This window comes from Dromaius novaehollandiae, chromosome 13 (genome assembly GCF_036370855.1).
Source record: "Dromaius novaehollandiae isolate bDroNov1 chromosome 13, bDroNov1.hap1, whole genome shotgun sequence".
Lineage (NCBI taxonomy): Eukaryota > Metazoa > Chordata > Aves > Casuariiformes > Dromaiidae > Dromaius > Dromaius novaehollandiae.
The window spans coordinates 824,006-837,819 of NC_088110.1; the positions used below are offsets into that span (position 1 = coordinate 824,006).

Here is a 13,814-nt window from a genome sequence, read left to right on the forward strand (position 1 = left end):
CCATCACTCCTTGCATCATTATTTTATCTGATGACTTGCATCCTTTAGGCTCAAAATTTAAGAGGGAAAGGGTGGCTCCAGTATCTACTAGAAAGGGAACTTCTAAACCTTCTATATTTGCCATTACCTGCCCCTCAAATCCAAATTTATATCCCATAAATTTATCCCAATTTCCACAGTATTTTCTGAGTCTCCTATCTCCTGTCATTGTGGACTGACTGGGAATTGCCTGGTCTCATTCTTAGTGTTTGATTTTCTCGTGCTGGCCCCTCTATTCCCAAGTACACAGGGCCTCACTGGGCATTCCTGCTTCCAGTGTCCTTGTTCCCCACAATAATAACAAACATCATTAACTCTTATTTGTACACCACGTTCACTTTGATTCCATCTATCTCCTCCGGTTCTGCCACGCCCCCTCCCCTTGCCAGCCTGGCATATGCTCTTTAAAGTACTTTTGTGTATCAGGGGCTGCTTGATCTATAAAAACATTAATTGCGAGAGCATCATTGAAGTTTTGTGGGGTCATTCCTCCATATTTTAGCAGGGCTTACTGCAAAAGTCCCCCATAGTCGTGGGGGTGTTCATCTAATCACTGTCTGCATTCTTGCACTTCAGTCCAGTTTACTCCTAACTCTCTGCATGCTCTAATTACTTCTGCTAAATTTCAAAGTCCTGTTTGACACACAGCTCTATCTCCTGCATTATTACAATCCCAATTTGGATCATTTGCTAGCCAGAGGTTTCTATTCCCCTGGTTTGCTGTGCTTCTTCCACATCTTTAATTATCCCATTCTTTTGGTTGAAATAATTCCCTCAAAAGAATTTGGGTATCACTCCAGTTTGGGTTGTGCCCAGTGCATATATTAGAAAACAACTGGACACATTGCTCTGCATCTTTTCTTAATCTCTGCATTTTACCCCCGTCCCATAAGGCGAGATCGCCAGGGTCCCGGGGTTGATTAGTAAATACCCACAGCACAGGAGGGGGGGACTGGCCCCTCCCTTTCCCCCGGCTGTAAAGCGGCAGGATTAGTCAGCACATTGGAGATCATAGGATAGAATCCGGCAGCCGGTAGAGAAGAGGGAGAAGGAGGAGGAGAAGGAGTAGTAATGACAGATAGAACATCAGGCATATAAGGTGGAGCAGAAAATTTTGGAGCACAGTCCGGGATACTAGTATCTGCTAACACGAGTGTTACCTTCAGCAGGTTTCTTTCCTCCCTCCCTCCTGGCTCAAATGCTCCCGTGCCCATGCCCAGTTATCCCAAACATACCAGTAATCCATTTGAGTTGGAAACCTGTCTTCTAGACGATTTCACAAGAAAGTTAGTTCCTGCTGATCAAAAGTCCCTTGCGGTGGCCACCGTTCCGCTGGGTTTCCCTCCTTTGTCAGGAATGGGCAATCCTCCTGACGCAGTTGGATCAACCTTTTTTCCTTAGATTTTTTTGGTACTCCAGTTTTCCAAAATTTCGGCTAAGGGCGTCCCCTTTTCTATGCCGAAATTATTCCCCATATTGAGTTCCTGAAAAGTGCGTCTTAAGCAAGTCAAGCAGCGCACTTCCTTACCAGTAACACCAGTCCCTGTGTCTGGTGGGATCACACACTCTCTCTCACTCTCTGGGAACCGCACTCACACCACCCGAGTCTTTAACTGCTAGGACTGCTGTGCCTTCGCAGCGGGTGGCTTCATCAGCTGATGGGCGCCCTGGTTGGTTCCCAGGCTACACGCGCGCACACACACACACACACAGAGTACTGTTCACACTCACACCAGTCACAGTGACTCTAGATTTCTGTCTTACAGTCTTGCAGTGTGCCTTATGCTGATCAGGCTGCGCACCCCTCCTCCGGCTGGACCGAGCTGGGACTTACAACCCACTCAAACCCTGGGGATGGGACTCGCACCCGTCTCCCTGGGGATGGCACTCGCACCCGTCCCCTTGGTACACCTTACGGTGGCCAGCCCACGTACCCCCCTGCCTGGTACGCCTTACGGTGATCAGCCTGTGTACCCCTTCAGTGCACTGTTACCAGACCAGAATTTAGAATTTAGGTGGGAATTGAAGACTCACCTTCTCCGTGCCTCTCGTTGCCAAAGATCCCAGGTGAACTCACCTGATGGCGCCAGATGATCGTTTGGAGACGAGAGGCCCGGACAATGGTCACATAGGGTCCCATCTGGGGTGCCAAACTGTTAAGGAAATTAGGCTTGTTGGCCACCATAACAGGGCTCGACCCTAGGTTCCCGCAAGTAAAGTTCAGAGCCAAATCAAAACAAATGAAATTTTAATCACGTCCGTGCCATAATTATAGCTCGAGCTGGGTGCCTCCTAAGAGGGACCCTAACATAAACAAATCCTGGGCAATTATAGTTTTTTCAACTTACATTTCCCACCCCTCACGTGGTATTTAGACCCATAGTAATTTTTTGGTCTGGGGTCTCCTTCTCCTCATTGGGTCTCATCGTCATTCTGAGGTAAGCTGTTTTTCTCCTTATTTTTGTTTTTTGCGGTCTCTGATGACGGTTGTACCTCTGTTTCTGTTGGGTCTTACTGTTGTGTCTTAAGGTCCTGAGGAGGAGGTGATTCTAAATCATAACAATTAACACTGTCCCAGCAGTGAGCTAAGGCTTTGTCCCTCAAGGTCCTAATGCCCTGCTCCGGTCTTATTTCAAAGTCTTGACACCCTCCCTTTCGGAGTGTGAGACGCATTCCTGCAGACACCCTCCCTTTCGGAGTGTGAGACGCAGGAATGCAGACTGCTTGTAACTTCCTTCTCTTCCCAGCTTGAACCAGCTCTGAGGCCCTTTTCTTACTGGACTAAGTAAAAGTTCATTATTTTATCTAAGTGCAGCCTAAGGCTTCAGCAAATTTAGCTACTCATGCTAAGCAAGTTTTATATAAGTTGTGCTAAGCGGCTACCTCTAGACAGTTTCAGTTCGCTATTCTTTAACACACCAACTCCTAACCCACAGTCAGGACAGCGCGCATGCGCGCGCGCGCACACACACACACACACAACCACACATGACCCTTCCTTCACACCTGTGTTCATGTATGGAGTAATGCGGAAGAATGTCGAGGAGACAGGTGATGGGAACTAGGTAGACTGTCCCAGGAGGGAAAAGAAAGAGTGTAAGCTGTCCTGCACATCTAATCTCTTACAACCCCTAGCTTGGCATGCTTTAGTGGCTATAATATCACACAACCATTTCACAATCATAACATAATTCTGTTTATTGCGTGTGTGCCTGTTGCATAAAAACCTATTAGTTCCCCCTCCCCGGGTTCCTTGCCATGGACCGACGGTCAGTGGTGCCAGGGATTCTCCGATCTTCTTATTGCCTCGATTGGGATAACAGTGGGGAACTCCCGCATAGACCCAGAGGTAATATAAACACCTTCTAACGATCCTTGTGTGCTTTGTATTTGTGTATCCGTCCCTGCCTGGGGTCGGGGCGGCGCCCCTGCCTTGCACCCACAATTGCGATAGTCAGCAGGACACACAAATAACAATGCCATGGTCTAAGAAGGCGAAGGGGGAAGGCGAGAGCCGAGGGAAGTTGCTCACCCTCGACCACCTGGATGGCCCCAGACTGAGCAGTGGGGGCTGGTAGCCACATTTCTTGCCATGCTGGCAGTCCCAGCGGACTGGCTGGAGCTGGCAAAAGGAGAAGACGTCACCCCGAAGGCAGCTGAATCTGCTTTGTGAGCTATGCCCTTTCGAGCTGCCTCGGAAGCCTCTCAAAAGTTAGCCGGACGGCTTGGCTGGGTGTTGCTAGCTGCTATTAGAGCCTTCGATAATGATATAGTATCTTTGCAGCACCAAGTGAAAAAGTTGGAAAGGAGGTGGGGGATTTGCGAGATGCAAAAGCGATAGCCCAAGAAGTGATTACAGCATGAGCTGAGAAAAGCCAAGATTTAACCCATAAGATGGAGCAGCTAGCTTTATGGATGGCTAACAAGTGCCACGGGCATTATGGGAAGGTAGCTGCTTACTGTTTCTCAGGTGTGGGCGATTGTAACTCAGCCTTCCTGGGATCCAGAGGAGTGGGATGGTAGTATTTGGAGTACCTCATCTGACTTGGAAATTGAGTTTGATATCGAGCAAGAACCCAGTAACACTCAGGTGCGGCCGCTTGTTCAGATGCGGGGGGAGCGACAGATAAATAGGCATACCATAGAGCAGTCAAGGCCTCATACGCCAAAGGAATTATGTGAGTTTTTGACTACATTTCAGCAACAACCGGGGGAGTTATTACCAGCATGGATGGTGAGAGCCTGGGACAATGGGGCTGGATCATTAACGTTATTAAGGGAAGAGTTGAATTTAATGAGCCTGTTGTCCACGGACGCTCAAGTGCAGCATTATCTCTCCCAACTTACGTTTGCATGAGACAACGCTGGTTACCCTGTAGTTGCTCCTTCGCTGTATCAGTGGTTACGTGCCGCGGTGGTAGGGGCTTACCCGCCTGTGGGTGAGCTGGCTGCCATGGTGGGGACTTGGCGTACCATGGAAGAAGGAATAAATATGTTGCAACAGTTGAGGGCAGCCACTGGATTAGCGGACGGTAATGGTCCAGATGGTGTAGAAATAACACAGCAAATGAAAACGCAGCTATCGAAAGGGCCCCCAAGTGCCTTGAAACCATTCCTGTTAGGGATGGCGATGCCTGCTACTGGTACAGTAGGAGTGCTGGCGAATAATTTGCGAGACCTGGCTTTGGTGGGTGGACCAGATTCTACACAGCTAAGGGTGGCTCAGAAAGTTGGAGCAAAGAGACAGGGAGGAACGACTGAAGCGAGAGGAAAGGTCACACAAAAACAGGCGTGGACTGACTTGCTGCAGGTGGGGATATCGTGGGATGAGATCAGTGGCTTGCCCACTGCTGATTTATCCAAGCACTGGCAGCATTTGCCTGCCAATCAACAAAACTGAGCTAAGTCTGCTGCCCCACCTGCACCAAGTGCTCCCTGGAAGCTGCCTGCTAAGACACAATGAAGGAGAGGCAGGTGCCCTGAAATCCGAGCGTGGGTTGCAGCGCATCATCCGGGGGACCGATGCCCATACGTCCCCCGGCGAATTAGATGGCGCTCGGGAGGGGAAATAGCTGTGCTTGCTTTAGTAGATACGGGAGCAGAAGTTACAGCGTTACACAGTGCCCCAAACCTTGGAAAAGCAACAGCGCACATCTGCGGTTTGGGCGGCTCTGCCACCCTCGCTGTGCAGGCAATAGTTACTTTAGTGACTGGGAAAAGCCCTCCCTTCTCCACTCCAGTCTTATTGGCACCTATTCATGAATCTATTTTAGGAATTGATGTGTTCCTAGGTTGAGATATACACACAATGCAAGCATTGTTCTCTTTTGGAAGGAGTCCCTCACTGCCACAAGTGCGAGTAATCACTCTAATCAGAGGCTACCAAAATGGGACCCTGTAGATTTGCCTATACCACCTGTCGTTGTGCAAATAAAACAGTAGAGCACACCAGGAGGAGAAACAGAAATTCAGGAAACAATAGATGCTCTGTCCCATGCACAGATAATACACCTTGCCCTTTAAATCGGCCTTTAATAGCCCAGTGTGGCCTGTGCGGAAGCTGGATGGCTCATGGCGTATGACTGTGGACTACAGAGAACTGAATAAGGTGGTCCCACCCCTGATGGCAGTGGTCCCCAATATGGTGACCTTGTTAAAAGAAGTGGGCAAAAATTTGCAGGAATGGAAGGCTGTGGTGGATCTGGCAAATGCCTTTTCCCCTGTTGCTATATCCCCAGCCTCACAGGGACCACTTTGCCTTCACTTGGAATGCTAAGCAGTATACATTCCAGGTGCTTCCGCAGGGATATAGGCATAGCCCCATAATATGTCATCAAATGGTCGCTGCCGACCTCCCAACACCTCTCCCAGAATGCACTAGTCATCATTACATCAATCATATTTTGATAATGGGACCATCTGAAAATCAGGTGAAAGAGCAGCTAATGGCACTGGCACATGCTTTCCAGGATAGGGGGTGGGCCGTGAACCGAAAAAAGGTACAAGGACCAGATATTAGTGTTCACTTTCTAGGAGCAGTATGGACAGGACAAACGAAGGCCACTCCTGCCTGAAATGGTGCATAATACTACCCAGCAATATCCTGTCCCTACAACTGTAGAACAGCTGCAAGCTTTCCTAGGTCTCCTAGGATTCTGGCAAACTTTTATACCTCATTTAGCAGACTTGATGCGGCCCTTGCAGCGTTTAACAAAGCAAAGCAGTCAGTGGCAGTGGACTAAAGGCCTTGCACCCACAGTTCACCACCAGGAAAAGGCCAAGGGGCAGGAAAGCAGCATGCCTGTACTTGCCCTTCTCACCAAGGCTTCTTTAGACCTTCTTCCCCTCTTGCCTCGTGGAAGGGTTTGATTTTTTTACAGCTTTCTTGAATTAGGTTTTCAAAGATGTTGCAGTGGGGCACCTCTACAACGGCTGCGCAAAAGGGTCCAAGAGCCAGCGTGAGCCCAGCCTTTGGGAGGACAGAGCGGCAGAACGATGTCTTGGCAGAGCTGAGCGCAGCCAACAGGATGCACTGCTGGCACGTTCTTGGGAGTGGGGGTGGTGGTGTTTCTCCTGTGCTGGGTGACAGACCGCATAAGTGCCCACTCCATTCCTTGAGCGCCATGCACATTTATCTTTCCTTCTTTGGGTTAATGGCTGTAGTTACTCATTTCATGTACTTCTTCAACGGCCTAAGGTTCTGCTTTCAGAGCAGCCAAAGTGAAAAGAGCATTTTTCCCCACCTCTGGCTCTTTCAGTGTCTGAGGGTGTGGGGAAAAACAGTATCACTGGCAGACAAGACGACGCTGACCAGCACAGGTCAAAGCCCTTGGCATGCCAATCATTGCCCCGTATCAAGGCTGGAGTTCGGACAGGACTTCAGGAGGAGACTGCGGATGCACACAGTGAGGAAGTGCATAGAGACCCATCTGGGAAGCCTCCCCGCCTTGGTGCCGAATCCTACGAGGTGACTGTTCGCGGGTTGGTGCCGCCAGTGCCACTGCCCTCCAGGGCAGTCCCCATCTACTTCCAGAAGCACCCACCTACTTCCTCCTCCTCTTCCTGGAGGAGGAGGCCTAGGAGGCCCTGCAGCTCCATGTCCAGGCAAAGAGGCTGCACCCACAAATGGGGCTTGTCCAGAAAGTCACTGGGAGTGCACGTGCTCCAGGAACCGGTGTCAGCGCCCTAACAGCACCGTGCAGAGACTCACGTCCAGCTCCTCCATTAGCATTCGCATTCACATTCACATTAGCATTAGCATTAGTATCGGCCCTGCCTTCCCTGGGCCACCTGGCACTGTGTGGAGTCACAGCCTGACCCCTTCCCTTGGGAGAAGGATGACATCAGCAGGCGCACAAGAAAGAAACACCAGGGGCTGGACAGTCACAGCAGGGTGAGACTCCTGAGTGGGGCCAGGGAAGCAGTCCTCTTCCTTGGCCAGCAGCTCACCCCGCACCGCCCCCGCCCTCGCACAGTGTCATGAGGCAGGCCATCCTCAAGATCCTGGGGTTACAGCATCTACCCAAAGACTCCTCACACCGAACACAAAGCCCCAGCAAGGATCAGGGGAACAAGGACAGGCGGAGGAAGCCATGGGACCGAATCCATGAGGGAAGACCACGCTGAACTGCCTGCTCCTCTGGCCATCCTAGGAGAGCGATTTGGCCATTGTCCCAAGACAACTCTGTGCGACCTAAGGCGGTTATTGCCGAAAGGGCTGTAGGACTTGTGGGGATGCAGCTGTACCCTGACACCGCTGTTTTGCAGGAACAGAAGCCAAACACATACATTCACAGCCCTGGGCCTGAGACAGCTGTGGTTTTGAGTCTAAGCAGGAGCTTGAATCCATGAGGCACATGCTGCTCTGAGTGAGGCTTAAGCAGGTATGGAAATATTAAGCTGGCAAGTAAAAGAAGAAGAGGGAGGCAGTCAAGGACATTTCTTTCTTTTGTTAAACTCCCTTGCTGTGATGCATTCCTTGGGCTGAGCCCAAAAGCAAATCCTTGATGCACCATGCTCTTCCGGCCACGATAGCCCCTTTGCAGTCTGTCCGGGCAATATTCACAGGAGCCAGTTGCTCCTTCTGCTCGGCCTGTGTCTTTCAGATGAAGAAATACGGGCTGGTGGCAAATAAATACCAGCGTGGGGGGAAGGTATTTGCTTGTTAGCCTGTGTTCCCTCAGACACCTTTTGCCGGCTCCGGGTGTTCTGGAGCAATGGCAAGAGAGAGAAGCATTCCCCTTTGGGGCAAACGCCCTCGAGGCACACACAGGCAGTGGAGCTGTGGTGCAGAAAGATGGGAACCAGTTCTAGCAGTCTGCAGATGACTTCTCCTCCCTGCTCCCATCTCAACGGTCACCAAGAAGGGGCAGCCCAAGGAGGGAAGCATTCAGAAATGCTTGGTGACTGGGGTGTCAGGACAGAGAGGCAGACATGCATTTCGCTGCTGACCTGACCTTTCCCAGCAGTGGACCCATACGCTTCCTCCAAGATGTGGACTTTCTTTCTCTGCCTCTGTGAGGACACGCCAGAGGTAACCCAGTGCTGGAGAGTGCTGAGCAGGGCCAAGTGCTTGTGGTTTCCCCTTTCCTGGCTCTAGCCAGCTAAGCCCTGCTGAAGGACACTTCGCCCTGGCACTCCGTGGCCTGGGGTAGATTGCAAGCCTGGCACACCACGGGGGGCGCACGCTTGCTGCTCCTTGTTGGACGAGGCAAGAGGAAAGCACTTGAGGTGCCAGGTTAATGCCGATGAGCCATGGTGATCACAGGCAGAACTGTTTGCTCGTGGGCTCCAGTCCACCTTTCCAAGTGTGCTCCAGTGGCGCAATGGGCCAGCGCGCAGTACTTATACAGCAGTGCGAAGCAGAGGGATGCTGAGGGTGTGAGTTCAAGCCTCACCTGGAGCATGGGCTTTTGATCAAGCAGTGCTTGCCCTTCCCTTGGGCAGCGCAGCTTTCTAGCAGTGATATCTGTCGCAATACAGACATCCTGGGAACTCTCAATACAGACACCCTGGAACAGCAGAAGCACTCGGGGCCGTTCCAGGCTTGACCTGGGCTCTGCCCGCAGAGCACTCAGTTCGGCAGCCCCGAGGCAGAGCTGGGCTCTCCTCCCTTCTCTGCAGCAGGTGCACCTCTTCCCTGCAGCATCCAGACCCCACCCAGTGCTCAGAGGCTCTCGTTTTCCTTTGGCTTTTCAGCATTTCCCCTCCAGGCAGACACTCTCCCAGCACCAGCTGCCCAGCCTCGCTGTGGCAGATCCTTCCTAGGCAACCTTTCCACCTCCAGGCAGGCCAGGAGGAAGCACTCTTGGCTCCCCACAGCCGCGCACGGGGGTGGAGCTGCAGGCAAAAGCTGCTGCCTCACAGCTCCTCTCACTCTGCAGGCAAGGGAGAAAGGCAGCTCTGCCCTTCCACGGAGGGTGTCCTTCCCACAGCTAGCTTACAGCTTACAGCTGGGCCGGAGCAGGAATGAAGGGTTCAAGCGTGGTGGCATAACCTCAGAAAAGTCCCATGCTCTCCGCAAAGGAAAACATGTCCTCTTTCTCCCAGGGAAGAGCTCGTGGTGCTGGGTCTCTATGGAGTGGGATGGCAGTCGCGGTTGGGCTGGGGTTGCAGGGTGCTTGTGGTGTGGAGCTGAGAGTCTCCTTACTGCAAAATGGGGAGCAAGGGCAAGAGAAAGGGGAGTGAAAAGCTGGGTGCTTTCCAGGCAGGGTCTCTCAGTTCTCAAGCTTTGCCTGGAGAATGGAGAAGCTTGAATGCTTTCCCAGAGGCAGGCGTAGCTGCCACGGCAGCCCCACAGGAGAAGGCACTGCACAGTCACTAGAAACCAGGAAATCATTTTAGGCATGAGCCCACTGAAGGTTTGGAAGAGAGAGCACAGAAGAGCTTGTACCGCCTTCCTAGGCCTTGACATCTGTGGAAACAAACCCCTTGGCCCGTCCTTGCAGATGCCTCCCTTGTCTTTTCAAACTCTCCTTTCCGGGCAGCGGGCTTGGCAAAACCCTTGCTGTGACTCGGATTCGAACCGAGGTTGCTGCGGCCACAGCGCAGAGTACTAACCACTATACGATCACAGCTGCCCGTGTGATTGCCTTGCCTCCCTGGGCCATATTTCCCGCCTGCCTCTTTCAGGCAACAGGGTGGGAACAGCAAGGGCCTCCTAACTGCCCTTCCTGCAGCATCCTGCAGCATCCGTCCCCCATGCGTGCTCACGTGAGCAACGAAAGCTCACCTGACTCTGCAGCCCCATCATGCGCATTTGCCACCAGCCTCAACTGCCAGGACCCCACCACATGCCAGGAGAAGGGGCAGAACAGTAGCCTGCTTCTTAGCTAAGGGAGGCTGGAAGCCTCCTCGCAAGGCGGCAAGCCGACCCAGGGAAGCCCTTCCTTCCCCGGGAGTTACCTCCTTGCCCACCTGAACAGCCCGCTCTCAACACTCCTCAGCAAGCTGTTGGCCCCACAGCCTGTGAGTGCTGGGAACACAATCCTTGCGCCTGGCGACTCAGACCCTGCTCTCAGCAAATGTGTGCATATCCCCATTACCCTGGAGCAGCAAGGCTGAGCAGTCACAGCTGTCAGGTGAAGGCAAGCTAGCAGGGAGCAGTCAGGAAACGTGAGTCTGTGTCCTCGCAGACCAGCACCTGAACGGAGCAAGCCCTCACGTGCCTCCCTAGGGACTGGGCTGGTGTAGGGGGAAGGCAGGTGCATACCGCAGCGGATATGATGTGTGAGGTGATGTAGCTGAGTGGTGTAAGGAGCTGGATTTTGGCTCTGGTTTCTCAGAAAGGTGGGCTCGAAGCCCATGCCATCAGGTTTTGTTGTCTCAGGCTGCTGTGATTTCTGCCCAGCTGATCGTTCCGGAGCACTGTCCCAGCCCTTCTCAAGCTCTCCTTCTCCTCCGCTTTATCTCTTTGCTCTGGTTTTTCACTGTCCCCAGAGGCACAAAGGAGCAAAGGTGAGCCATCCCCCTGGTACCTCCCCGGAGTGACCCATCTGCTCGTCCTAGGAAGAGAGGCCAGGCAAGGCAGGGCTCCTGTGGGTGTTGATGCAGCCCTTTTGTCCCGCCTGCTCAGCTGTGTCCTCAGGGCTCCAAAAGGAGAGTTTTCCTTCTCAGACAAATGCTCTGCTCCAAGACCAAGAGTCAAAGCAGCTGCAGCAACTCCAAGCCAATCTTGGACCCTCCAGCCACTCAAGGGAGAAGACACAAGATTTGCCCGCTGCTACCTCGGCCTTAAGAGCTGGGGTGCCCTGAGAGGTCCTCAGCAGGACAGTTTCACGTCTCTTGGGCAAGTTGGAAAGTTCAGCCCCACACAGACAGCAGCATCACTTCTCGGGCGGGACCTAAGTCTCCTTTGTACAGCGGATGCATAAATTGTGGGGATTTACTTGGACAAGAAAACCATGATGGGATTAAATTAAATTAGGTGGGTCTAAGGAAATTAGATTAAAGTCTTCTGGGCACAGAGTTTGACTCAGGGTCTGGTCACACTTCCCTGGGCAGCAGCCCACTTGCTGGAGAGCTGGTGCTTTCTCTGCCTGGGAGTGGAAGCCCCGCTGGGGAAGGGGAAAAGGCAAATCCTGACTCTCTGCTGAGGACCAGGTGCTGCGGGCTCCTGTGGTCAGGCCCAAGCCAGAGCAAAAGGCTGAGCAGCAGCCTCCTCTGAGGCTTGCCTGCAGGCTCTTCGGGGTATGAGATGGAACTGCTGCTACGGGTGCCAAGAGGCCTCTACCCCAGGGCTCAGTCAGGCCTTGGCACATGGGTTGAGGCAGGGCAGCAGTGCCTGCAAGGGCAGCAGCACAAGAGCAGGCAGCCAGAGCCACTCACTGTGCAGAGGAGCAGTTTCCCGAGAGGAGTGTCACCCGGTGTGGCAAGCCCAGGTGTGCCACCAAAAGGAGGCCGTCCCTGGGTGGGCTCGAACCACCAGCCTCTCAGTTAACAGCCGAGCGCGCTCACCCATTGCGCCACAGAGACCTCCACCAAGGGCTGTCACAGTGATGCTTCCTTCTGTGTCATCACGCACCTCGGCGCTGAGGGACTGGCAGTGCCCCTGATCTTGGGCCCTATCCCAAGAGCCAGGGAAAGGCCGAGCCAGAGCCGCACCCCCGTTCCCAGGCTGCTACCCGCACTGAGAGCAGTGCAGCTCGAGGGCAGGTGCATGCACCGTGTGGTGGAGGTGGCTCAGGGACAAGCCTTTTCTCGCTCTCTTCCAGTGTCACTTTCCCACACACTCTGTGTCGAGAGAGAGCTGCTGGGCGCAGCTCTCCTTAGAGAGAGCGCCCTAGCAGAGCTCCACCTGCTCTGCCCCTGGTGCTGCAGCAGGACAGTGGCCACGCACGCAGCACTGCTGACCTGGCTGAGGTGACTCAGGGCGAGGGATTTGCTCCTCTCCCTCCGGCCCACCTGCATGGAGCAAGGTGTAGAAGTGGTGCCAGCAGTGGGAGGCTCATCTCCTGGACGGGCCCCAAGCACCCGGGGCCCACTGCCCATAGGTCCTGGGTGTTGTCTGCGCTTCCTGTGAGCCCCAGCACCATCAGACCCTGTCAGCGCCCTCAGGACCATTTCTCAGAGACTTCCAGAATAAGAAGTGCTTGGGGCAGGGGCTGTTTCAGAGCAGGCATTTGAGTGAGGCGCACGGTGGTTTCCTCGCTGCGTGGGGATGGACTGACCCTGGCAGAGGACAGACTCCCCTCCCAGGGAGCCAGTTCTGTGCCAATTGAGCACAGCAGTGTGTGAGACCTCCTGGCTCGAGATGGAAATACGGGCAGCTTCGTTCCACAGAGGCACACTTAGGAGAGCTGCAGCTGAGTTCAATGCAGGAGGGTGTTTTTGCCAAGGTGTTAGGAGCCATGCAGCTGGACTGGTGGTGTCCTCCCGGCAGCGTGTTGTGACTAGAGCCGGGGCCATCTCGGCAGCACAAAAGGGCATTTGAACATGCAGAAAGAGCCCCCAAGGCCCTTGCCTGGCTGCCACGCTGCCAATAGCTCATGGCGCAAACCTGTGTCCAGCGGTGACCAGCCCCCCCCCAGCACCACCTTGCGCTCCCTGGGCCTCCCCATTGCAGGGCACCCTCTGCCCAGAGGCCCAGGCCGAGGGCATCCTTCTCAGAAGGAAGGGAGAATGCCTGCCAAGTTGCCCGGGCAGGCTCCAGCTGCCGTGGCAATTTGTCTTGCTGCCCGGCTGTGGTTGGAGGGGCTGGTCCCCTGCAGGGCTGGGCTGGTGCCCACTGGAGGGTGCACAGGCACATTGGGCATCTCCTCCCTGGTGGTCTAGTGGTCAGGATTCGGCACTCTCACTGCCGCGGCCTGGGTTCGATTCCCAGCCAGGGAAAGGGCTCCCTATTGCCACAGCAAGCCAGGCCTTTCACCTTGGGGGCAGCCTGAAATGAAAGGAAGGGCACCCTCTCAGACCCACAACAGAAGAGCTCTCAGCAGCCACAAGGAACAGTTCGGGCATTGCATTGCCTCTGTTACAACAGCCATCCTGGGCTTCCTCCTGCATCCAGCTCCAGGGCACTCCTCCTGTCTTCTGCCAAATCCCCTTGCAGAATACCCTTTTCCTTGTGGCTCCTGGGAGGCACTGGGTGACACAGAAAGGGTCTCTGGCTCTGTGCGATGTGACCCACCTGCCGCAGGAGCTGCCTTCTCTTTCACACCTCAGCTCCCTGCACTACCCAGTCCCACAGAGGCAGGAGCAGGCGACTCTGCAGTAAAGCCCATGAGAGACCCTTCCCATGCTTCCCGGTGTATGGCACCACTGGCATGAGGGCTGGTGCT

At 53.8% G+C, this 13,814-nt stretch overlaps 4 non-coding genes across 4 annotated transcripts; 2 read left to right on the forward strand and 2 right to left on the reverse strand.

The window, feature by feature from the left end:
• Positions 1-8,850: 8,850 nt before the first annotated feature.
• On the forward strand, positions 8,851-8,944 carry TRNAI-UAU (transfer RNA isoleucine (anticodon UAU)). The gene is made up of 2 exons: positions 8,851-8,888; positions 8,909-8,944. It is a non-coding gene; the product is annotated as a tRNA-Ile (tRNA).
• A 1,099-nt stretch (positions 8,945-10,043) lies between these two features.
• TRNAH-GUG (transfer RNA histidin (anticodon GUG)) lies at positions 10,044-10,115 on the reverse strand. The gene has a single exon. It is a non-coding gene; the product is annotated as a tRNA-His (tRNA).
• A 1,823-nt stretch (positions 10,116-11,938) lies between these two features.
• TRNAN-GUU (transfer RNA asparagine (anticodon GUU)) lies at positions 11,939-12,012 on the reverse strand. Its single transcript has one exon. It is a non-coding gene; the product is annotated as a tRNA-Asn (tRNA).
• A 1,284-nt stretch (positions 12,013-13,296) lies between these two features.
• TRNAE-CUC (transfer RNA glutamic acid (anticodon CUC)) lies at positions 13,297-13,368 on the forward strand. Its single transcript has one exon. It is a non-coding gene; the product is annotated as a tRNA-Glu (tRNA).
• The last annotated feature ends 446 nt before the right edge of the window (positions 13,369-13,814 follow it).